At 38.1% G+C, this 6,376-nt stretch overlaps 1 non-coding gene across 1 annotated transcript; it reads left to right on the top strand.

The window, feature by feature from the left end:
• The first annotated feature begins 1,175 nt into the window (after window positions 1-1,175).
• trnar-ucu (transfer RNA arginine (anticodon UCU)) lies at window positions 1,176-1,265 on the top strand. The gene is given in 2 exon segments: window positions 1,176-1,212; window positions 1,230-1,265. It is a non-coding gene; the product is annotated as a tRNA-Arg (tRNA).
• The last annotated feature ends 5,111 nt before the right edge of the window (window positions 1,266-6,376 follow it).

Here is a 6,376-nt window from a genome sequence, read left to right as displayed (position 1 = left end):
CATTGTGAGGGGATTTCGCCAGTGGTTAGAATTGAAAATTGGAGAATTTGTTGTCCAAGGTTACAACAGTAACCACGGGGGCGGGGCTTAGCGAAGGGTAAATTCTCTATAAATCAAGGAAATAGGTCGAATTGAAGAATCAAAACAACTTGCCCAATATTTTTAAAACTGATCTTAAATTAATAGATTAAGCCCTTTATCTGTAGTATTGGATTACAGATATGAGAACTTTTAGCCTAACTTTCTGAATACAGTTCAAATCCTGATGAGGGTGAGTGGTTTGACAAAAAGAGACTATGGATGATGACAGATTTACGGCATGAGATGAGCGGGTATAGACGGAATAAACACGATGGGTTTTCTGCTGTCAGATTCTCACGGTAAGAAAATTAAGAAAGCATAAAAATGAACGATTCTAAGCTAAATACAGGCCGTTACGGGATTCGAAGTCGGGTTGGCGAGTGTGTCATGTTTAGTGGAACTCGACCCCTGAATCCGCTACAAATACGTATTGGTAGGGTAACCTCGACTGGCCAGCCTTTACGAATGGTGATGATATCGCTCGTTAGTTTACTATAGGTGATGTACACAGGATACAGCTGGATGTAAACAGTGCAATGTAATGCTTACTTGCAAATTGAATGAGAGGAGAGACGCGCATGGTCTCGTTCCTCACAATTATATAGCTCTGTTCTCATTGGTCAATTGGTTATAAAATGGTTGCACTGGCGTCTCGGATTGGTTGATGAGTGCAAATCGTAGTTGCAGACGACGATATGATTGGTTGTCGCAACCAGACATTTCATTGACTCACTGTTTTCAGGGAGGAAGCGTTTCATGGGTTTTCTTTAACTACAATATTGTAAAGAAAGAGCAACATATTCCAAATATGTAATCAATTATAGGCTACTGCTGGAGTGGTGTAACAGTTGTGTTAAGTTTAATATATGACCAAAACTTGAGCTGTAGGCTACAGCTTGAGTAATCTTAGCCTACTGTGGTCTATTTTGAAAACAAATACAATAAAGCGTTTATTGTGTTTAGAGACATTGGATTTGAATTCAAATATTGTTCATATTTTAAAACTGCTCTAAACATGAGAGAATTACGTATACAAAAAAGTGCCTCATTCGAGGCTTCCGTTTGTATGTCAAACTTCTCACCGTAAGCCCAGCGGCTCCGTGGCGCAATGGATAGCGCATTGGACTTCTAGGTTAAGGATCGAAGTGATTCAAAGGTTGTGGGTTCGAGTCCCACCGGAGTCGTATTTTTTTAATCTTATTGTGAAACATGAGTATATAGAATGATAATGAAAAAGGAAACATGACAATAGTGCGACTACGCAAAATACGCGTAACCTATAACTATAACTATATCTCCATAGTCATAAACGCACAGCTCTATATGCACACTGTAGCCTAATCTTTCACCGAAATTCAAGACACAATATTAACCAAAAGCTGTATAATTTTATTTCCATCCGATGTCGGGTAGTTGTCATAGTCTATAATCCAATAGGCGACGGTTTACTATGTATATAAAAGCTTGAAACATTAAATACTGTGCTGTCAATAGTTGTTTGTGAACCGCTTGTTGCTCTCGACGTGCTCGTTCAGGACTATGCAGCCTGAAAGCGTGCGTAACAGTGCAGGCAGGAGGCGTCGTGTAACACTTGGCCTCTGGTGCTGGAAAAGCTGAGACGTCCAGTCATACAGTGGTGGAGCAGTGAAGTGCAAGGAAACCACATCAGTCTCACATACAAATATAGAATAAGTTATTTAGTAGGCTGATGGAAAAACACACATCAACACAATAATTCCGCTATGAAAAATATATTGAAATATCATTTTTTTATTTAGCTGATAATTATCTTACTTTTTAGCTCTGCATTGTTTGGGAATTTTCTCGTAAGTAAGCATTGCACGGTAAAGTCTACACCGGTTGTATACGGCGCGTGTGACCAATGCAATTTGATTGGATTTGAACACGCACAATGGTGCCCCAGACTTTGCCACCAAATGTGTCCATGCATCTGAACCGTTTGATAGTGACCTAACAGGTTGGATGGGTAGTATACCAGGGGCGTTCTAATCACATTCTCTGTGTCAACAAATAAGACTACAATAGATTATACTTTCTGTGAGACAGGGTCGCCCCTTCTCATTCTCGAAAAGACTCTCCGTGAATAGAAAGCTTTGGCTGTATCTCCCATTAGGAATTCCTAGTGTAGTTGATCCATTATTACGTAGTCTACTACAGAGTAGTATCAATACCAGACATAAATAGGTATTTTACATGCAGTCATGCATGAGCAAGTAGTGGCCACACGAGTTAATTGTTCAAAACATATTTGCCTTTCTCATGAATCCAATTAGACCAAGTTAAATCGTTCTTGCGATGACATTTGGTGCTAATATGATATCATTTAATGTCTTTTTGTGAGATTAATAACAAGTTAGAAAAAATATAGGCCTATGGATTAATAATAACGGGATAAATAACAACGTCTATAAAAAACAGTAGGCTATTCAAACACATAATGCAGAGACGTTATTATTTATCAGGGCAAGTCAGTTAAGAACAAATTCTTATTTACAATGAAGGCCAATTATGCGTCGTTCTATGGACTCCCAATCACGGCCAGATGTGATACAGCCTAGATTCGAACTAGGGATTGTAGTGACGCCTCTTGCACTCAGCTGCAGTGCCTTAGACAGCTGCTCTATTTAAGAGCCCACTCTCTCCCTGTCACACGTTAACGTCTGACAGGGAGAGAAAGTTGCACGTTTGCGTTTATCCAGACTACAAACAATATTTCACTCTCTCCCAGGCTTGCAGCATCAGCTTGGGCTAGATTGATGCATCTCCGAAACCATGCATGTCATGTCCTGCACATCCAAGCCTTCACTGAAGAGCCCAAGCGAAGGGCGCAGTCAGTGCACACTTTAGGTTTAGGGCGAAGGTGCACCAAACACAGCGAATTAGAGGCTGCTATTATGCTACAATAGGGTAGGCAAAGGAGGGAAGGGTTCGAATACCCCAGCCACCATGGCTATTCGTTTCTGCATAGGCTGTTCAGATGGAACGATTCATCCATTTTTATTTGTCACCTAAATGATTCCGGTATGCAGGCCTGTTGTACTGTGTTACTTAACATTGAGGATAAACCACAAGGGAGCTCTGTTACCTTTATTTCGGCAGCCTTATGAAGGTCATATTAAAATGACTGATCTCTCCAAGTTTATATTATGAAGTGCCCCCCTAAACGATAAATAAAAAGTGTATACATGCGATCAATGATCTTAATGTAACAGGGTGCTCATTACTCTTCTACTTCGCTAACATCGATTGTTTCGGACTCAAGCCAATGCTTCTGTAAATAGCGGACCAGCCGTTATACAAAGTGATTTGTCCATTAACAAACGCTAGTTCGAGTCAATTCATTAAAAGTAAATTGATGTGCCCCTACACTTATTGCCAAGGATCACGGGATGAGGCTAATATTAATTAATATTAATATTAATAATATATCTGCTCATATTAATTACAAATTACAATATGTGTAGTTGTTCCGTATGGCTATCATAAGATGAATGCACAAACTATAAGTCACTCTGGACAGCAACAAAAAAAGTAAAACAACAATAACATACAATTGTCATGATAGTCATTCTGAATATGTTATGATAAAGTAGTCTTTATGATGTATCAGGCTTGCAATCTTATACAAAAATTAATGAACATCCTGAATTTCAAAGTCAGTGAGCTAGAAAAAAAGTGGCGCACATCCTTTTTAAATGTACAAGTTCCCTTTCTGAGGCGATTCAACAAATATCAGAACTTATTCAACTTCACCTCAGACCAATTTAAATTTTTAGTATAGGCCTGTGAGAGATAAGTGGAGTTAGAGTGGCTTGTTGGTAATCGATTGAGAGAAGACATCCACAGAATTTGGAGAATTTTTATGCAAATTAATGTTGCCTCTGTCAGACCCGGTGACCGGGTCAGCTTTGTCCCAAGGCAAGTCAGAGGTCAAAAGGTCGAAGTTGAACTAGGGAACAAGTTCCAATCACCCAAGGAAGACCATGTTGTCGAGGAGTAAGTGAAGAGCTGTAAACACCAGTAAACATGCAATTTGATGTTTCTAATTTAGGTGAATTTGTAACGAGTGAAAACACTAAAATACATATTTGAAATGTTCTGTAAAACTGTGCATAACATCATCCCCATTTGCACCTGAATTTAATCAAATTCATTGATGCAGTAGCAACTTATTTTCTTGAATTTGTATTTTCTTAACATCTAGAGCCTACATGAGTATATAGACATAATTTAAAACATGTAGGCTATACAACAGCATGCTGGTATAGTTCATTTGTTGTGCCTTTTAAGGGTTTATTTTTCAACCAATATCCGACTATATATGAGCCACTTTCAAATTCTGAATGTACCCCATCTCACTCACGTTTCCGCCCGTTGTCACGTTGTTTCCCCCAAAACATATCAGCATAATGCGGGAATCAATAGTGACCAGTCTATTGTTGTTTTTCTCCATAATCTAAATTGTTATGTCCGTCATTAACTTGCCAGCAGTCATTTACAGTTTTTAACTTCATTTAAGAGATGGAAAAATGTATATAGATCTAGTCCAACTTTAAAAACATGTTTGTTGGCTGCACTACTTAAACTTTGAAAGTAATTCGTTTTGAATTGAATTAGGCTACTCGGTAAATTGGGCTAGTTGCTTTTTTCTCTACCCATGCTGAAATCTGTAGCAAAACCACTGCTGATAAAAGTGACGGACCCTATCGAGAAATGATAGGAAATTAATTTTAAGACCAGAAAATATATATAAATATAGCCTAGGCCTAATCTAGTCTACTCTCACTGGCTATACAGGCTATGTGCTATGCTTTTTGATGTTGTGTTATAGGCTACTAGCCTTTATAAATAATTTTGATACAATGGAACATTTCATTTCATGCTGAATTTAGGCATTTATTTCATATTCCCAATGTAAAATAGATGGTGTGTGTTCTCTTCTCCGTTTCAGACGGCGTGTGGGGGTAACATCTTGAAAAGGGTCTAAAAGCAGGTCATGTGCGGTGAAGAATGTCAAGGAATTAGAGTGGCACGTGCACTATGGGGTCTTTCGCGGTCATTTATATTGTAGCCTAAAACAATGATTTATGTTTTGATATGTTTTTGTAAATAGCCCAGATGAACTATTGCCACAATACTGGGACGGGATAACTACATTGCAAACCATTTCTATTAAATCCCATGGAAAATGTGTGCGACACTGCTTAAATGCAGATGCATGCATGCAGAATGGCACACGGGTCTATGTTCAAATAGCCTTTTGCAATGGTGTATAGAATTACGCTGATATAATGTTATCACCGTAGTCTGATCATTGACCTCGACGTTCTGGTAATAACTACGTGAGTAGGTTACAGAGGATTCTGTGAGACGTTATGCCTGTAGGAAACAGCAGGAGCACTAGCTGCAAGCATTATATTTGATAATGAATTGGTTGTTGAGATAAGAATAAAACACATTAGGCTACAGAGAAAATTGAGAGATATGATTTTTTAAAATTATATATCAACCCCTTACAATCTCAGAGCCTATTTAATGACCAGTATCTAATAAACGTTCCCAGTGTAGGCCTAACTATTATGAAACTGGCCATTCAAAAAAAATAAACATGTTCCACTTTAAAATGAATGATTAACTTTTTAGGCTTAATGAAACCACCATAACCCATCATGACACTTACATAGATGCTTCACAAACCATTTATGAGCAGTCATGAGGGGTGATATAGAATGTCCTTACATCTTGTGCTTTGCGGAAGGTAACATAACCCTTTCGACACCATTTACCTAACGTTAGACAGTGGTGTAACAATTACTCAATTGTCATACTTGAGTAAAAGTAAATATACCTTAAACAATTGCTCAAGCAAAAGTGAAAGTCAAGTAAAATACTACTTGAGTAAAAGTCTAATGTATATATATTTTTTAAGTATCTGGTTTAATAAACAAGTATCTGGTAATAAGAAAAATCCTACTCAATTAACAAACATAAAAAGTAAATGTAAATACTTTAGGTCTACATCAAATTCCGTATATTAAGCAAACCAGACAGCACGATTTCTTATTTTCTAGTTTAAAAAAAATGTATTTATGGACAGCCAGCGGCACACCAACACTCAGACATAATTTACAAACTGATCTTGGGTCAGTTTAGCCTTTTAGATCAGCACTCCTACTCTAAGAACCTTTGTGAACAACGGCCCAGTTTTATGAAATGGACTGCACCCAGCTGGGGCATGGGTCTGCAGTCAGTGCAGCCCACTGAGGTTTGGTGT

This window comes from Oncorhynchus keta, chromosome 10 (genome assembly GCF_023373465.1).
Source record: "Oncorhynchus keta strain PuntledgeMale-10-30-2019 chromosome 10, Oket_V2, whole genome shotgun sequence".
NCBI classification, from domain to species: Eukaryota; Metazoa; Chordata; class Actinopteri; order Salmoniformes; family Salmonidae; genus Oncorhynchus; species Oncorhynchus keta.
The sequence above is the reverse complement of the archived record's forward strand: the minus strand, read 5'-3'. Positions and strand labels throughout refer to the sequence as shown.